Source organism: Periplaneta americana, chromosome 11 (genome assembly GCF_040183065.1).
Source record: "Periplaneta americana isolate PAMFEO1 chromosome 11, P.americana_PAMFEO1_priV1, whole genome shotgun sequence".
Lineage (NCBI taxonomy): Eukaryota > Metazoa > Arthropoda > Insecta > Blattodea > Blattidae > Periplaneta > Periplaneta americana.
The window spans coordinates 34,205,774-34,226,546 of NC_091127.1; the positions used below are offsets into that span (position 1 = coordinate 34,205,774).

General features: G+C 35.3%; 1 protein-coding gene across 5 annotated transcripts in view; it reads left to right on the top strand.

The window, feature by feature from the left end:
• LOC138708920 (early estrogen-induced gene 1 protein) overlaps nt 1–20,773 on the top strand; it is a 333,706-nt gene that overhangs the window by 106,058 nt on the left and 206,875 nt on the right. The gene's annotated exons all lie outside the window — the stretch shown is intronic.

Genomic DNA, 20,773 nt, shown 5'->3' on the forward strand with positions numbered 1-20,773 from the left:
AAGAGCGGTATGTTGAAGTTTTCATTTTCGAGGAAAAGTTTGAAAAAGCGAAACGTTGCTTTAAAATGTTTTCTGTGTTTACTATACTCCAGCAGGCCGTGATATACGTCTGCCTTTTTTCCCCCCAGTCTATAAATGCGAACTTAAAACAAACGGCTTCCTTAATGTTACATGCATCACGAATGCAGTAACTTTAGTGGAGTTGTAGAGTTTACTTATTTTTTGCAAATATTTAAAAACAATAATTAACAGTGCAATTTAGGTGAAATTGCAGTGGTAAGTTTCCAATTTATAATTATTACTATATTGAACGTCTCTAAAAATAATGTTAAAAGCCTAAGGCAGTAAAATCAATATGTCACTTAAGCGGTAAGAAGAGGGGAAATTGTTATGTGTGTTAGGTTGGGAATACTGAATGTGGAATTTTAGACTTAACCGCGGATTGGTTTTGTGCGGAAACCAAGCAAATACGCACGATCTCGCACAAAGGTATTTTACAAGTGTTTGTTGTCCCCGTTTATATCTATATCTGTCGTAGAAGTGGTTGTATAAATCTGTTTTTTGTTTCCACTTTTCCGTACACGCATCAAGTGGAACAAAGTGGACATAATACGGAATGGTACCAAACTAAAGTCAAAGTGCATAAGATGATTCAGTAAGTATCCTGTGATCAAACTTCCCTAACTTGTGTATTATGATCATTGCACTCGTCACTCTGTTAACACATCAACGAGAATTAAATTTCTGCCTTGAACATGCGTACTAGAATCATTTCTCCATTTCGTAAGCATGTCTGTATGAAATTGTGCTGAATTATCTTCCAGTCTAGACTAAATCCAACGAAAATCAGCTGTAAATGCCTAATATGCCATGAAATCGGGACTTTTGGTACATGTGCAAATTGTTTCGGGACAAGGGACGCAATGGTCGAAATCGGAACTGTCCCGGAAAAAACGGAACGGTTGGCAAACCTATTAACATAGTATCAATAGAGATTGAATTGTTGAAATAGAATTTTTTGCCGGTAGCGTGACGTTATTGCTTGCAATAGTGGGAAGCAGTGGTTATATACGGTATCAAGTTTCTAATTTGCAAGAAGCTATTGCGTTGAATTGTTAATATCAATGTCCGTAGGGTGAGTGTTCAACGTTCCAAATGTTGCAGAGCAAATACGCTGGCGACAGTCTCTTTGGAATGTCTGGTAAAGCGTCGAGTGCCCTTTATTAATGCCACTCATTAAACAGCAGATGACTGCAAGGCTATGTTTGTATGCAGTAACATTTAAAAAGTAGACATAAATTGTTCCGCACTTGCATAGCCTCATGGGACGCGAACAGATTGGCCTCTTGTTAATAATTGGAACAGGCACAATAGTCGTTGATTTATGGAGTATGTAATTTGTTGGGACGTACCCGTTAGAGATGAGAGTGGGTTCCTCTGTCTTCTACTCCTTGCTGGAATGTACAGATGGTCACTCACCAGCTTCTAATTCCTACGTCTCTAAATAAATTCTGCATCATTTACCGCGTACTACTTATATAGTTTTCAGAATGTTAGAGTATCTGGCAGTCCATCATTTTAGGAATCGGGATCATATTGTTATTGTTATGGTATAGATATTAATAGGCTACTGTATTTGATTTCACCCATATTTGAAGAGGAATATTATTTCCTTGAATGCTGAGTGTACGTTAAGGGGAGGCAGAGGTGAATATCTCAAAATCCACAAAATTTATCCGATTTGTTTGAAATTGATCATGGATACTAAGTATGTTATTAGTAATGGACATACCAAGTTTCAACTTTCTAAGTACAATAGTTCTGTAAATATTAATAATTTTATAAAACTTTATATCGTTTGATATAAAATGCTCCATGCACCATATTGTAAGAAATTTTCAATATTTCTTTTTATTTATATGTTCAGAGAAGGTATACAAATAATGATAAGTATTAGTTTATTATGGGAATAATATAGTAATACAGTTATCTTGGTTTTAATTTCATACTGTTAAGGGCACAAAATCAAAAACTAACATCGGAATATGAAAATAAAGACAATAAAAATGGAAAAAACCAAATTTTCATTTTTTCTTCAGTTTTGTTCGAAAATTTCACCTCTGCCTCCCCTTAAGACGTTTTAGATATAGAAGGCAAAATTCATTTAAAGACGTGAGTTTCAGGATGCTGTGATTAGACTTTTCGACTACAAATCCGGGAATAGAGCTTCAGGAACAGAGATTTGTCCTCTCTTGTAAGCGATGATCTTGTGCCATGCTAATCACAAATTGTCTCAAAATATATTTGTTTAAATGTGTAACAAGTTGTATTCTGTCAATCTTCTATTATTATTATTATTATTATTATTATTATTATTATTATTATTATTATTATTATTATTATCATCATCATCATCATCATCATTATTATTTACAGTTATTAAAAAATAGTGTATCAATCAATAAAGTATCTATTTATAAAATATATTTATCTATAGTAATGTCACAAGAGGTCTTCGTTCATGGATTTATCTGAGGAAATCTCAGACCTCGAGTGACATTTATTAGGACTGTTTCATGAATAAAATATAAATGTAAATAATGTATCCCTAAAATTCGCGTATAAAATGTTAAGAATTGTATATTTATGAATACTTAAAGTATTCAGACATAGTGAAGTTGAAATAGATGAATATCGATTACTGCAATAAAGAAATAGGATGTTATTAAGTTATGCCAATTGAGAAAAGCGAAATACAGGTTTCACAATGTTAATTACACCTACTGCGCTTTTCTCTTGTTATTATAAAAGAAATATATTTTCATTAGCTGCTGAAATCATAATTTAATTTAAATATTTTATAATATAATTACAAATAACTTCATTAATATAACAATTAAATGAACAACTGTTATGAAGGAGTGTCATTTTCTTTAGATACTCGTACAATGGACATGGAATTGGAAGGTGAAGAAGTGGATGTGGAAGTAGGATTTCGCACTACATTTAGTACAGTGGATTCATACTCGTCGATTTACGTGGAAACAGTTGGCGACACTGACTAACAAAAGAACGACCATGCGATAGTGATAAATCGAGCTGCAAAAATTATCGCGATGTATGACTGTGATTGGTTGGAATTCAAAATTTCATTACACTTCATTGGTGGAAAATGGAATGACGTCATGTAAATCGTTTCTTTAGAAATTCTGCGATGATATGTTTTCCGGACATTTTTTTCAGGTGATTTTGAAGAGTAATGCCTAATGATATATTCTCCTTTGAGTCAATAATAATAATAATAATAATAATAATAATAATAATAATAATAATAATAATAATAGGCTTCATATTTGAAAAGAACTTCCTGTCATTGAGGTTAGCATTGCGTAACGTTACCGCTTACGGGAAGAGAAGAAAAAAAAATCTGTTCCTGAAACTCCATTTCCAGGAATCGAATCTCGTACTTGATTTGTAGCCGTAAAGACTACAGTCACAGCACAGTCTAGTATATACAGTCACGAAGCTTGAGTTGATGAGGTTGCTAGGAACAATAGACTGTGCAGGTACTATTTCGCATTGTCTGTAATGAGGCGACAGTAGCGATCCTAGTGGTTAGCAACTATCTATGGATGCATATTTATTACATATTGAACTTCGTGACTGTATTTACTAGACTGTGGTGACAGCCCCTCAAGTTACTTGTCTTTTTAAATGAATTTTACTTCCTGCATCTGAAACGTCTTGATGACTTCTTGTGCATTATTTCTGGTGCAGAAACAAAACATTTGAAATAAATGTTCTTGAAAAGTATATTTTCTGGCCACAGTCTAATATCATACAGTCACGAAGCTTGTTTTTTATTTTATTTTTATTTATTTATTTATTTTGCATTTCTTGCGATACAATGCTCCAAGCGGTTAGCAACTGAGAGTACTAGGGACAATAGACTGTGCCGGTACTATTTCGCATGAGATGATAGGAACGGTCCTAATGACTAGCAACTAAAGTTCAACTGTCATTGAATGGATATTCCCTACGTATTGAGGAGCTTCGTGACTGTATGTACTAACTAGACTGTCATTCTGACCCTGAATATTCAGCAGTGAGCGAGAAAGTCATGCGGCGGTATCGTCTTGCAATACGTTTTCTGGAAAGTCTCAGCAATCATCCACCTTTATCATTTATTTGTACTCTGATAAATTGCATGAAATTCTTCTTTGTTCCATTCGTAAACAATTTAGTGTATGAAATATGTTACTTTGTGTTACTAGAGGCATTACCATTTTTTTTGTCTGAAATCCGTTTCATCATATGTCGTGTAGCGTTCAGATACCCATTTAAAATAAATATTAGTCCTTTTCCGTTGGAAGAACATAGTTTTCAGTTATTAATGACTATTGATGTGGAATGAGAAATAGGTTCTTCTAAGATTTAAAAGACAAACAAGAATGATTGGGACAAGAATCGTTAATTTTTAACACAGAAATGAAAGTACATTGCCCTACCAACTTTAGAGTAGCCGGACATTTAATGTGCAAGTATTTATACTTTTCTATCTACAGACATGGTCTTCTTCCTTGCCGTTGCTACATTTGCCATTGGATCCATGGTTTGTGGGTTTAAACTCGATGGGTGGCAATGAATATTTAAGGACGATAAGAACTTGAGCATGACTTCTTTTGGGAGGGAAGTAAAACTGGAAGTAACATGGCGTAAATTTATTATACAGGTAACTCTGTCCATGAATAAGAGGTTTCCTGTCGAAGTTACCGGCGATTTTCTGTCCTAAGTTTCTTCTTTCACGGATAGATTTCCCTGTCTGCGCTGTGAAGCTGCAGCAGTCTTTAATACTCGAATTAAATAATGGGCATTTTAAGTGGCCAGGCCGCCATCTTCCCGCAGATCCAGGGAACATAGTTTCCCACTAAAGTGTAGAGAGGCTTACAATATGTTACTTAAAAAACACACTGAAAATTAATTAAAATATATGTGCCCTGGACTTCTATTGCGGGAAGATGGTCTACCGATGCTAACTACATATTTACCAAAAATAGATCTCTGGTTCCATTACGGAAGGTCGTTAAACTTGCGGAAATATATAGAACTGTATTAGCAGTCCACCCAACAAATTTAAGTTATTATACATAGTAATAGCAGACCTATAAAGTTCGTAACAGCGATGTATCGTAACACTTGGTTTCACTCCGATCCTTCTATATATTAACTTGACTGCTGGCAGTGCGAGGCTCGTGGCAGAAGCCTCTGCTACTACGGCTACGATCTTGACTCGCAAGCGGGGGGAACCGGGGAGGGGGTATCGATTTACTACAGCTCAGTTCGAAACGCGGGTAGCCTCTTGCTCTCCGTCACAATATTACGTCGCGCTATATTGGTGTTCTGTCAATGCAGTGCGTTGTTGAGTGTTAGTTTAATCAAAAGTGCATGCGTCTGTATGTTATTAATTTTGTATAAAATGGCTCATACTGAGAGGACATTGAGGTAATTATTTCTAAAATTAGAAGAGAAACCGTTTTTAAGTTGGACGTATGAAACAAAATGTGCTTACAAAGATAGAAGATCGACACCACATTTACATATGGAGGAAGACAAAATAGAAATGTTCAATTTTCATGGTACTGTATAAGAAATATCCTTGGCAAACAGGGTGATCTGAGACAAAGAAGTTATATTGTTATACCTGTATTCTGTTTGGGGGTGAAAATGAGTGATTATCCATCATCTTCTTGTGGGGTCAATCAAAAAAGTTCGATAGAAAAGCCGACAAACATCTGCTGTAGTATTTACTCCTTAGCTTCGCCACTGATTAACTCTGTTAGGTATTCCATAGGTTTTAATCAGCTATATAATGACGTATATATCTGGTGTCATTAATATTTGTGATAGCAAGATGATATTTTGCTGAGACGAATTCAAGGATTCATGGGTTGCAAAGATTTGCCTTACGGTTGGAGAGAACTTCGGGAGTTGGGGAGAAGCTCCGACAAGGTAATCAGTCAAAGAGGATTTGAACGCACGTCCGAGCGCAGTTTAGGAGAGAATCCCGCTCCCTATCTCCTAGATCAGTGGTCGTCAGCACTCGCTGAAATGGGTAAAGGGTAACGAGTGCAAAGTAATATGCTCCGTCGTGCAGAAGCATACCCGCAAGCAGCCACGGATGCACGCCAGTGCAATGTCTTATCCACGGGCAAGAGACGCTCCCCGAGAGTGCAATGTGCTGATGACCGCTGTCTTAGACCATGCCGCTGGCGTATCAGATTTTAAAAGAGGTATAGGCCTAGTTCCGTTCTTAGTTCTCCGGCTGTCGCAATCGTGACTAAACGTAGTACTGAGGAGAGAGAGAGAGAGAGAGAGAGAGAGAGAGAGAGAGAGAGAGATATTGATTTTCAAAGGATGTTTCCTATAGATGATTTTAATGCAAGAAATATAGAACATAATGTCATTCCCATTATAGGCCACGGAGGTCCACATGATGGCGGGAAGTTGGCTCTTACTATATTAATGACAGCAGGGATGTCAGTCTACGTGCATGTTGCTTTTATCCCCAAGAAAATACTTGTACTAATTTCTGTTAGAGGCTGAGTAAACCATAGTGCGGCCGACCGAAAGGTTTAGATCAGAGGTTCTCAATCTTTTGAAGATTGTGAGCAACCCCCGTATGTAATACTAAGTGAGCGAGCACCAAGAAATGGAATAGGTTTAATAGGACTGTATGAATACATAAATAAAATAAATTAATAAACAAAAATAAATTTTTGAAACGTTCACCAGGATAATGCTATCCGTGAACTTGAATGTTTCTCAGAATTTCAGTGATGTCCAAGGAGGAGCCGCTTATAGCTACACGTAATCATTCCTGCAGATGTGAATTAATTAATCGTGATCATGTTTTGATCTTGATGTATTTCAAAAGGAAGAAGTTTTTCTTTTCGCCTAGATAGGTTGTCTCGAACATAGCCAGACATTTGAGAGAAACATTCCACAGTATTTGGAGCCTTTTTGTATCTTCTGCTCTGCAAAGACTATAAAGACTATGATTTATCCCTGTAAAAACAAATATTTCAGAACTGAAAAGGACTGGAGATCTATCAATTCAAATTCCTCACGTGCAGCCATATAATGGCGTTATTGTAATTTTAAAACTCATTTATCTCATTAAATATCAGTTCTATCAAAATTTTGTATAGAATGAAACTTATCGGAATTTTTTTTAAGAAACTTTTGTTATGTAACATTTTTCATGAAAATCATGAAAAATGTTACATAACAAAAGTGAGATATTTCGATTTATTTAATTCAGGCCCCCTTATAACCCCCCTCTTAAATAAAGTATTTTGAATGCCATATAGCCTAAAATCTAAGTTACAACGCACTTAATTTATATTCCAATTTTCATATAAATCGGTTCAGCCATTATCGCGTGAAAAGGTAACAAACATCCAGATAGACAGACATACAAACAAAAATGTCAAAAAAGCGATTTTCGGTTTCAGGATGGTTAATTATACATGTTAGGACCAATTATTTTTGGAAAATCGAAAATTACCAGAAACATTTCGGCTACAGATTTATTATTGGTATAGATACCTGCACATGTATATTTGCATATTATACGTAATCATTGGTCCACAAATTTCCTGCAGTTACAGTACATTTAATAACCGGTCATCGATTCTGTGCGCAATTGAAAATTCGAATGTTAGTTCTGTTTTTGTTTGAAGCGGTGGTCTTTCACGTTACCGGCCACGTGTTCAAAGATTCTTTTTATTCCTGAATGCTTTGTGTTTCCACGATAGAATCATAGTAATCGAATCGGAAGTGGGCCGCATTGCACAATTCTTGAAGAGAGCTGATGAAATATACATATTATATAAAATGTGTCATGTCAGTCACGTGTAGGAAGTAATATATTCCGTAGTGTACTGCTTTCAATAGCGTATTCCAGCCGCGGCGAAAATGCGACTCACGAGGACATTGTGGCTCGCAGTGCTTTTCTCTCGCTTCCTACCTACCACCCCCACCCTCTTACTCACTGGAGTCAAACTCCGTTCTATTTGTATTTGTCTCGGACCTGCGAGTGGCGTATCGTCGCAATATCTCTCTCGAAACCATGTACCTCTATAAAAAACCAAAGTTTCAAGTAGGATGGGAGGATGCATTCTTTTGCTTACAATATAATGAAAATATTAAATGTATGATTTGTTCACAAATATTACTAGGAAAACGGTTGTATAACATAAAACGACATTATAAGTTACTACATGTTACTGATGAAACATTAAAAGGTTGTGTTATTATTATTATTATTATTATTATTATTATTATTATTATTATTATTATTATCATCATCATCATTATCATTTCTGTACGTCGATTCTTTTACAGCAGATGTACGAATAATGCGGTTAGATTTTCAATTTAAACTCACAGATTTACAATATGACGTTAAATGAAAGCTAGATGTAAGGACTTGACAAATATTGAACTTTTCAAATCTTTGGAAAAAAATAAATATTTGAAGCTTCGTTCTTTCGCTTGCTCTGTTGAAGCCATGTTCGCTGTAACTTACGTTTGTGAAAAATTATTTTCAACAATGAAAATAGTAAAAATCAAATTTAGTTCACGACTGACAGACAAATACCTTCGTGATCAACTACGATTGGCAGTAAGTGACATAATTCCTGATTTTGAAACTTTGTCGCAGAGACATTCTGAAGACAGTTAATTTTAGGTTGTGGTAATGTGTCCTATGGTTTCTTGTTCATTTCTTTCTTCGTTACACGTCCTAAACAACTTCCCCTTCTGTTGTCCGCCTCCCTCCATAGGTGCTATGCACGTTGCAGATTACACAGTGGCTCGGCGCACCATGGCCTTTTCGCCCCTGCTGGCGTATTCTAACAGAATGTCATTGCAATTTCATTTTGTTCTTTTTAGGAAGAAGAGACAGGAAAGGGGAGCATTATTAGGTACCATACTAAGGTTGATTCTGATGTTATGAAAGTCTGTTTTTCGAAATATATTTTCTTCTTTTTATTGCATTACAACTCGTACTTGAGTCATAGCCTCGAAATTATTATACCTCCACCTTTGCATGTATTTAATTTTTGTACAATTATTTTGTCATCGAGTTTTATTCTGTGATTTCAAGACCAGAAATTTCAGCTTAGATCTGTTCCAGCGGTTAAGATATTAGAAATAAAGTAAGGAAATTAAAATGTCAGTGTGATACATAATTCCATGTAATCTCCACCAGAATGATACAGGACTTTGTTCAGACAGGCAGAAATTATTTCATAAAGCTAGTTCCTTTTCCTGCGGAAATAAAATTGTTACCGTCATACCAGTGACATCACAACCATATGATGACATTCTTGACATGTGATCATGATAAGATATGATGTCACTGCTTTCTGTACCGATAAAAATTGTAACAGTTGTATACAGTTATGTATATATTATAAACAACAGACAAACTATGAACATTATGACTTCGAATTTCATTATCATACTGGTTTATTACTAGAAGAGGTGGGAAATGCCTCATGAGTAGACTGCGAAACTTCATACAATTGCATGTTTTTATTGATTTGGCATACCTTTTGAAAAAGTGAAAGTGAATCTTTGCCGATCATGGTTTTTACGTTCGAATGAAGCCAACTTTATTTTGCATCACTGCATATTTAAAGGATTTTCCCTTTTAAATGCATATCTATTTTTATTTCGCATATTTATTTTATTTATTTATTTGAATATACAATTTCTTGAACCCTATTTTACTCGAAAGTACATTAGGGTTATAGTTATAGACTGATGGTTTATATTATTATTATTATTATTATTATTATTATTATTATTATTATTATTATTATTATTATTATTATTATTATGAGAATTCATTTGACGTGGATAACCCAGTCTTTGCTACTTAAAATTAACACTTATAACTACTACATTAATTTGAATTAATTACAAGTTCTTAAATATATGACATATAAAATTACAAAACTGTTTATAGCAGCATGTTTTTCTGAACACATTGAATAATGGTTTGTCATATACTACTAGGTTCAAAAAGTTCCCGGAATTTTACTGCCATTTTTCGTATTAATATATAACAAGGGATATTATACATTTGTTTTGTTGGTAACATTCATGATGTCATTTCCTTAAAGTTTGTTGATAATGGCAATTATTGGTTTTGAGTTGTAGGCAATTGTTTATCATAGTGTTTCGTTTGTTCGTCGCATTTTGTAATTATGTCCACAGAGCAAAGTACAAACATCAAGTTCTGTGTTTTGCTGGGGACATGATCAGTATGGCTGATGAAGATGGTGATTTCTTAAACAAAATGAAACTGGTGCTACTTGTACGACCCAGTCCCTAAACGACAGTCATCTGAGTGGAAATCGAAAACATCTCCTCGGAAGCAAAAATTTCCTAGGGACACTTCCAAAGGCAAAGTTATTTTAAATGTTATGTTTTATTTAACGACGCTCGCAACTGCAGAGGTTATATCAGCATCGCCGGATGTGCCGGAATTTTGTCCCGCAGGAGTTCTTTTTCATGCCAGTAAATCTACTGACATGAGCATGTCGCATTTAAGCACACTTAAAGCAAAGTTATGTTGGAAGTTTTCTTCGACTCTCAGGGTCTCATGCACCATGAGTTCATTCCAGAAGGTCGTACTGTAACGAAAGAATTGTACGTAGAAACCCTCCGTCGCCTCTGGGACGCAGTGAGAAGGAAACGTCCAGAAAAGTGGGTAGAAAAAAACTGGTTCCTTATGCATGTGACAATGCACCTGCTCATCGCGCAATTATTGTAAAGAATTTTCTTGCCAGGCACAACATAACTGCTTTGGATCACCCACCATACTCTCCTGATCTCTCACCACCTGATTACTTTCTGTTTCCCCGTCTGAAAAGTCATCTGAAAGGACGGAGATTCAATGCTGAAGAGGTTATCGCAAACGCGACGAGAGCACTAAGACGGGTTTCACAAAATGGCTTCCAGGCCTGCTTCCAGGAACTCTACACGCGTTGGTAAAAGTGTGTTGTTGCGGAAGGCAACTATTTTGAAGGGAATGCTGTAGAATAGTGTTTAAGGTACGTTGTTTCTATGATGCTAGCAAATTCCGGGAACTTTTTGAACCTAGTATGTATTACATTACAAAAATGTAAATGTCCGACCAAAATATCTTATTTTCGAATAATGGACAATGATCCACAGTTTGCCGTTTCTCACAGATACACAAGTATCCATTTTCCTTATGTAATTTAAACAATTCTAAATAAGACCCAAATTTTCCATGATCCGATAAAAAATGCATTAGTATAAAATCCGGTATAATTTTGTTGCTATTTTGGCGGGTGCGGATCCTAGGAAAAAAGTTTTCTCTCGTAACTGAACCCTTTGTATTGCATAGCCACTGATTGTTCCACCTATTCATTATGTGCTCATTTATTTTTCTTTTCGCATATGAATAAAGGCACAGACCATAGCTCAAATTGAAGTTCTAAACTGCAGAACTCTTTGCCAGTTCATCAGCCCTTCCATTTCCTGCTGTTCCAGTGTGTCCTCGTACCCATGAGAAGCAAATGTGTTTGTCTGATTTCCACACCCAGAGGATTTAAGTTAAACTTATTATCTATAGATTTGAAGGCTAAATGCATATATTTACATCTTTCCTTGTTTTCCCCTGATTTATTATCTAATTTCAAAATTTCTCTCCTTTAAACATGAGAATAATTTACAAGAAAAATAAAAATTATGCGAGAAATGAAACCAGTAATTAGTTCATTACTGTTGAGGACATGAAATTGCTGCGACAATGAATACTTCTCCCTAAGTCCCGTCGCTCTAATTTCCGGCAGCCAATCGCGTTGCAGGTCGGCTACATTTAAACGTGTGCGTCTTGTGATTCGCTGATGAAGGCGTTATTCATTTCTTAAGGCTCGATAAATACTTAATATAATCGCCCTCCATTTTGACTCTTTCGTTGGCGTTCGCAGAAAGCACACGAAGACGTTATTTGCCGCTCAATTATTTGCTGAATTACAGTGCGTTTGATTTATTATCATAGGAGCTACGACATGATAATGTTTAACGGTGTGGCAAATAGATTCCTCGTATGGTAGCTCGGCAACGAAAGAACAAAAATGGCGAACGATACTACCTACCTAGACTTTATAGAGCCTTCACTTCCTAAGACGTAAGCAAAGAGGAGGAGTCACGCCGGGAATAACAGCGTCGCGACTATAGTGTATAAATTGGGTCGTTTTACACTTTAACTAAGGCTAGCTCTTAACATAAGGCTAGCTCTGTGTGTATATTAGCCGTATAAGTGTACTGTTTCCTGAGCTAGGGCGAAAACACGCGTCGCCTAGATGTCATTCAGACTTTTACTCTGATTTCGTAGAACCAAAAATGAATGTATTTAGAGACACCTGCGACAATAAAGTCACGTATTGTTGATGTCATGAAACTGCTCCAAAAGGTAAAAGACTCGCTGGAAGCAGTTCCTGGATCACAAGGTAAATCAGTGCTTGCAAAATGTAAACGTGTATTAGAGAATAATCCTGGCTATAAAGAAATGTTCCAAATTGCTGACATTCTGACTATTGTTACTCTATATAAAACTCTAGTTAGGAGAAAACTAGAGTATGCGTCTGTAATATGGTCAGCTCAGTTCCAGTCCCATCAGATGCAAATAGAAAGGATACAGAAACGATTTTTACGTTATTTGTATTTTAAAAAAAACATCACGTGTCGTCTTATAACAAGCAAATTTCATATAATCAGTTACTTTTTAAATTTAATTATAAAACTTTATAGAGTCTCGAAGATTAATAAATAGTCAAATTTTACTCTATAAGACTCTTAACGGTATATTGAATAACTGTGATTTTCTTAAATTCCTTCAGTTCAACGTAAAAAAAACAATTACGTCATAGGCAACCTTTTGTTATTCCCATTCCTAGAACTGTTTTCTTCAAGAACTCTCCATTGTTTGTTATGTGTAATACTTACAACTCTCTGTCTTTAAACTGTGATTCTCAATTAGATTTCAGTTTAACAGTTGAAAAATTTCGTACAATATTAAAAAGAATTATATTTCCTTAGATATTTAAATTATGAAGAAGTGTATTATAATGTTTTTATTCTAGTGTTTAAATAATTTTGCATCATTATATTGACATTTGGCACTATATTATCTGCAATATTATATTCTAGCATCTATTACCGTTATGTATTTTCTTTCTTTCGTTTGTGTTGTTTGTTTTTTTTTTTCTCATTATGTATTTTGTGTATGTATCTATGTAAGCCACCTGTAATTGGAAGCCTGCTTCTGTTGGTGGTGGATTTAAATAAATAAATAGTCTTGTAAATTAAATAAATAAATTCTCAGTGGAAAATGTGAATCATAGAAATTTATAACATTTCTGCTTACAAGTAGGCCTGTGCACCAGTCATATCATGTGATGACGAGAGATTGTTCTCGGCTTTTTTTTAATTAATTCCGACAGATAAGAGAAGTTTCACAATAGAGAACCTGGAGAAATCGTTGGTTGTTTACTGCCATAATAATTACGTGAAAAGCAAAGAAAGTTAAAAAGAAGTTGTGAAGTTAGAGATGTAGGCCTATGTAAAATGAGTAATTAATGTACGAATATTTATAGAAAAATAGATTTAATGAAATGATGATGGTTGGATGACAATTATTACTTTAAGTTATTTCCATTTAGATCATATTGTTGTTTAGTCAACTGTCCGAAGACAGGTCTGAACCTCATAATTTTTTTTTATTTTATTGGGTTATTTTACGACGCTTTATCAACATCTAGGTTATTTAGCGTCTGAATGAAATGAAGGTGATAATGACGGTGAAATGAGTCCGGGGTCCAGCACCGAAAGTTACCCAGCATTTGCTCATATTGGGTTGAGGGAAAACCCCGGAAAAAACCTCAACCAGGTAACTTGCCCCGACCAGGATTCGAACCCGGGCCACCTGGTTTCGCGGCGAACCTCATAAATGATACCAACAAGGCACCACTTATGAGGCAACTAGGCAAGGTGATAATGGGGTAGGGTGGCCAGTTCCTTTCCCCCTCCATTGCATATATCGCCGATTAGCTACATATTGCACTAATCAGATTTCAGATACATACAAACAATTGTTCTGCCTCTGACACATATCGTCAAGTGAGATGTACAGTACGATTATTTAGTCCTGACAGTCGCCGGCGATGTGCGCCTAGGTCAGGCGAGTCCATTTAATTATGCCAAGGGGTGTTTGGGTTATTCACTCGCTTGCCTTGGGAGCGATCGGTTGTCATGCGTGCGGTAGAGCGGTATGTTTCCAGTGCAATTAAGCTGTACTGCATTCCTTTACCGACCGCTCGCCCTTATCTCTACTCCGAAACTCTCTCCACTCCTCCTGTTACTTCCCCTCTTCCGCGTCGCTGAGCTGTCAGGACTAAATAATCAGTCTGTACTGCCTGATAATAGATATACATATCAGCCAGAACCTCAATCAGAAGAGATATATCATATTATTAAACTAAATAAATCTCTAAAGTTTATTTTTGTTGCATATTTTCCAATTTTAAGCGCATATTTCAACAGTTTTTACTGCATAGTTGCATACATATTTTTAATGCATAAAGTTCCGTGGTCTACTCATGAGTATCCAAACAGTAATACAACGTATACGTAGTTCTGGTAGGCATTGAGTTAAATTGCGAGTTACTCGTAGAAGGTACGTTAAGCTGCTTTGCAGTAGTGTGAGATGTGGCATGTTTTCTCCAACGACACGGAGAAAGCTTATTCGTGTGTAAATACGTAGGTAGTAGAGTAGAACATTTTACGCTGTATTTCGAACATGTGTTTTCTGTCTCACGGTTTGTATTAACAGCTATGTATATATATTTTTGTAGGTAATATGTTTATTCTTTGTCATTTTTCCCGTTTAGAAACTTTCGAGAAAGATTTCGACCTGAAGCAGGGTTGCCAGACGTCTTGGATTTTAGCGGCGTGTCCTGTGTCGAGTTACGTTTGTCCCGGAATGTAAAAAAGTTGGGGAAAAAGCATTTTTTATGCTCATTTACATATGATTATTTTTAAAATACCTTATTAATTTTTTCAAGATCTGTTAACTTACATTCAACGTCGTCATCGTCGTCTGGCGTCTCCTATCGGGTTCTATTGAAATGAAAACGATAGTAGCTCCTATAAAATGTATTAGATATTACACAATATCTTTATTCTTTACTCTCTTTCAAATTCGATTTATTATTGATAGGATTTAAACACTGTTGTTTAGTCAGCTGTTCGAAGACATGTCTGAACCTCACAAGTGATATCAACAAGACAGTACTTATGAGGCAACTAGGTCAGGAAATAATGGAGTAAGGTGGCCAGTTCCTTTCCTCCTTCATTGCATACATAGCCGATTAGCTACATCATGCATTTTTTCTGTATAGATCAGGCTGTAATATGACATTTTTCGAGGCTTTGTCCTTTACTGAAATTAAATTTCATAATCTAGCAAAAATGTAACAAAATTACAAATTTGGGCTCTATAATAACACTGGTCTACCAAAAAAAAAAAAAAACACTCTTTGTCTGCTACTGAGGAAATTATGTGCGCTGATTCCAGATTTGTAATCAGATTTATCATAGCACGTCAGGTTTTTTAGTTATGGGATTGTAACATTAATTCTCTATTCATTACATACTTGTACCGTAAAGTCAGAGATATAAATTGAGCTTAGTTTATATATTCTTTGTAAATTGTTATATTATATTATTTTAAATACATTTATAAGAAATATACACTTGCAATATGTAGTAAGCACTAAAAACTCTGTTCGCATGTTGTTGGATCGCTGTAGAAACCAGCAGAAATCACCCATCATGCTCGGACTGTATTGACCCTGGTACCTGGATTCCATCGTTGATATATTTTGATGGAAACTCTCACCATATTCGTCACTTACAACGCCGAGATTTGATGGAACAAAGTCAAGGCGTGAATGAAGAAAGTGCATTTTTAAAGACATGCAACAACCTTGATTCTGAAATGTTGTAAGCATGTTATATACTAGCTCAGCATAATTATCAGCTCGATAATTTCCTAAAAGCCTAGTTCACACTAGTACAAATGTGCCCCAAGCTTCGATTTCAAGAACACTCAGTTTTGACCTGAACGTAGTGTCACTCATCACAATTAAAAATGTTATTATTTTAAAATTGTGACGTGACTGAAAAAATGGACGTCAGATCTGTAATTAGCACACTCAAATTAAGGTTGGTACACTTGTTTTTGTTCAGTAGCAAAATCACAGTAAAATAAGTGAATCTAAATGTGTTAAAAATGTTATTTTAAAATTGTGACGTGATAGAAAAAAACGGATTTCAGATTTGTAATCAGCACACTCGAATTAGGGTTGGCACACTTCATTTGTTCAGTAGCAAAATCACTGTAGACCAGTGATAAAATTAGTGAAATACATAAAATCAGTTGTATTACAAATTTAATGAATTCAAATGTTTAGTAACATTAAGATACACAATATCATCACCTGTCCTGGATTTCTGTTGAGAGAATCTGGCAACCCTGACCTGAAGTGTAAGCCTCCGTAGTAATGCAATCTTCCCTCCTTAAAGAAAAATAGTTTAGTTTTCTTTGTATATATATTTTGAAATTAATTTTGTTCACTTCTTACGATGTGGGTTAATTAGTAGTTTTACTTGGAGATTAAATTCCCTGCTCGAATCTTCAAGGAACAAAAGAAGTTTTACTTAAAATCCGCCACTAATGACGTGTACGTTGCAGTGCTTTACTAAGCCTTAACATGCTCTTAGATTTCAATTCTGTGTGTGTGGAATCTGAACACTAGTGGCAACACTGGGGTGATAATCCGAGCAGCCCAATTAATTATGCTTTTAATGGTTGTTCCAGTATAGCCAGACAGTCTGGTGAACCCTCCCCGCCGGGTCCGTCACTAATCTCGCTATATAGTTCATGACCTGGCATTTCCTGGCACTGCCAATGGTAATAGTCATTACAGTTGTGACACTTACTCTTCTTGGGCAATGATTGCGCCCAGTGTAACGTAGAAAAAGACATGAAGCACCGTCTGCTATTCTATTAGAATTAACGTATTCGTGTAGTACACATTTACAGCAAGTTTCAGGGCAGTTCTTACTTATGAAAGGATGGTTCGTGTTGTTCTTCGTCAGATCAACGATTTAAAGTTTCTTTTGGTGCATTTGAAATAATATTTACTTTATACAGGGACATCATTTTATTTTTACTTCAATTTTTATTGTACCTGAGTTTTTGAATGTACTTCATTCCAACCCCCCTCTTCTAGTAAACTTCCAACCAAAGACCACATAGAACCAAGGCCGCCTGTGCAGTCAAAGTCGCCTTACGGTTATAGTAAACAGTACTGAGTGAGTATAGTTCATTCCAGAAATATGTTCGCGTTTTCCATTGACGAAAGAGCTTTCAGTATTGAATCATATTGTCGCACAGGTACTGTCGTCCTTTTGCCTACGTCGCATCTCGGTTTTCCCCATCCGCTTCTGCTCGCCCGTCTGTAAAGGCTAGTGGCTGGGCTGTCTTAGCTCTTTTCTGAAAACATTAATTTCTGTTACAAATTGGACGTCTACGTAATATTATACAACTGTTTAAAATAACTTAAATAAAAAGATCTCGCTAAGTAATTAACTGTCACGTGATTTCCTCTTTTTCTACGACCCTGCGACAAAACCACTTGAACGGACAGTAGATAGCATGTCTGAGTAATTTTATCTTTTCGGATCGGGCAGAAGTGAAGATTGAATTTACAGTACGTAAGGTAGCCTACTCTTTTATAGAGTAGGTACAGAATTATTTCAACATTAGTTACTAGTACGAAGGACGAAACTGGTAATTGGAATTAGGTACAATAGTATATAGTGCTATAATATACACAAAAGAACTGAAGCCTGCATCGGAATGAACGGCCACCATTTTCAAAAATGTGTTTAAATATCCATATTATGATTATTTTTCAATTTAACTTCATTTTCTATATTGTACGCTAATGTGCTGTAGATAGTATAATATGCGCTGCATAATGAATACATCCGAATGGATAGCTCAGTTCGAGAGTAAAAACACTTATTGTTAATAGAGTACTGTATTTTGATTAAACAAAAACCTAATGAAAATTATCAAACTCAAAATCGCGATATTTCCTAGTTTACGTAAATGGATGAACTACTTTTCTTCCCTTCTATAGCTAATGAAGTGATTTCTTTGTATTTTACGCCAGTATGATTTAACTCCAGTCGTGGAAGGGGGTAGCAAACGGTGTTTCCGGTTCTTAATCGTTGATCCAAAGGTATAGCCAGGTTAATATTAAAAATGTTAGTAAAAATAAAATATCCCTGTATTTCAAAAGGAATGTTGCTTAAAATTACACTGTGAAAGGAAGGTTCTGCTTCCTGAAAAACTATGTGACAGACCAGTAGTGAGTGATTTCATAGTTAGAGTGTACGGTGTCTCACAGCAGCAATGACCAAGAAAATCGAGCCTTTTTGAGAGGGGTACATTGCGACTCTTTCTAATGCCGAGTACAGTTTAATGAAAATAAAATAAGCCTACAAAAAACGTGGTTTCGTTATTTCCAAGAAAGGCATCTTCTGTGTACCTAATAAGACTAGCAAAGCTAAGATGGGATTAATTCCAGAGGGGGGAAAAAGCAAGAAAATTCACCCCCCGCCATAAGCCGCACCCCCGAAATGATACAAATTAAAGTTAAAGTAGCCCTAGTTTACTGTAATGATGATTATTGTTATTATTATTATTATTATTATTATTAATGAAAATAAATAATAATCATCATGTTCTCGTGAATTTTCGCGGATTCTAAATTCATAAGTTTAAATAATTAGAAGTTTAATAAAGTATATGTGATTACTATTTCTACTGGCTGAGTACGACTGTGTTATTTTGCTGAAGGTTCATTGGGCGATGTTGCACGTACTCAACAATAAAGCCTTCTGCGTAATATGAAAATGTTGCTAATATCGAAACATTTAAGGACCTTCTGAAGAATATGTGAAATTACATCGTTGTTGAAATTGCAACTAGCTAGATTTGTACGTCAGTCAATTTCAAGTTTGTGTAATTTCAAATGTTAAATCAGTATTTTTTTTACATAGGACTAGCCTATTTAGATTGTAAATTTAGGCTAGTGAGGGATTGATCTACTAGAAAAGTCGCTTTACTACTTTCATCCACAACTATAATATCTCATCTGGTATGTCTGTTCCGTAGGTCAGTATGATAATAATAATAACAATAATAATAATAATAATAATAATAATAATAATAATAATAATAATAATGGCGATGATGTAATAATATTGTTACAAGAATCAAGACAAAGCGGGCAACTGATCGGATGCTATTTACATTGCATGACAGGAAGAGCAATGTGTAGTAATGTTTCTGAAATATTTTGTAAATATGTTTAAATTGCTACTCATCAATATAAACTATTCGGCTGTCACTACACACTTTTCTGGAGCATTCATTGTATACTGCACTCGTATAATTTTTTGAGCCTGATTTGTGTATTTGGTAATGAAATCACCACTTTAAATAAAAACATCGCAATCTAATACTCTAATAAATAGTCTTACTAAGCAATAGTTTTTGCATTATAGCCACTAATCTACATTTCGAGGGCCACTAGCGACGCGCGGCCCTTAATTTGGTGTACGGTACTGTACAGTAGACCATAACTCCTTACGTCCTCATTTTAACCACAATGTCATTTTCAGATAGGTTTGGTCCACATAATTTTACTACAAATTTTAATTGACATTAGCAGACTTTTAGCATTTCAATCAGAATATCAAAGCTGAATGAAGTAACAGTCTATAGCAGTCATGTCAGTTGATGCCCATAGGAGCAAGCGCGCGCTTTAGAGCTCAGGAGAGCCTGAGCGCTTTACAGCGGAAAGGAAAGAGACAGACGAAAGAGGTAGTATATGCCGCTTGGTCGAGCTGTATTCAGGGATGGCCAGCACTGATTCAATAGATAAAGGGAAGAGAACGTATTAAAACTGTATTCATGCTCATTTTTAGATTTTTCTGAGACGTATAAGTGCATTATAAGGATGTAAGTTTTAATTTTAATGTTAATTTTTCACAAGTTTTATTGTTTTGTTCAAAAGAAATATGTTCTCAATGTTATTATAGATAAGTGAATTTTTCAGATATAGGTCTATTTATTTAGTAGCCTTAGAGAATGTTTTCGTGAACGTAAAATACCGTAAATATGGATTACTGAAGATAGTGTACGGTATTGAAAATTTTGAAAATATTCGCATGGAAATTGTTTGTACGGAAATGAATTAACAAAGCAACTACTGTTACATCATAAGCAAATGATACGTGCCCATGTGTTGCAAAATGTCAGCTCTATAGCTTCAGCAGATTTCGAGAAAATAATTTAATATTCTGATGATAGGAAGTTGCTCACCAATATCACATTAAAAGCATAATTCGATATGAGTTTTGTTATGGAATATTAGTTACACTTGAAACATATACAACACCTAGTTAACTTTGCTTTGTACTGTAATATTGTTTTGATTATTTCATTGATTAATTTATAAGGCTAAGGTACCATCAATATCAATTCCAACTTATCATGTCATACTCAATCTCTTTTTTTGGGATATCACTT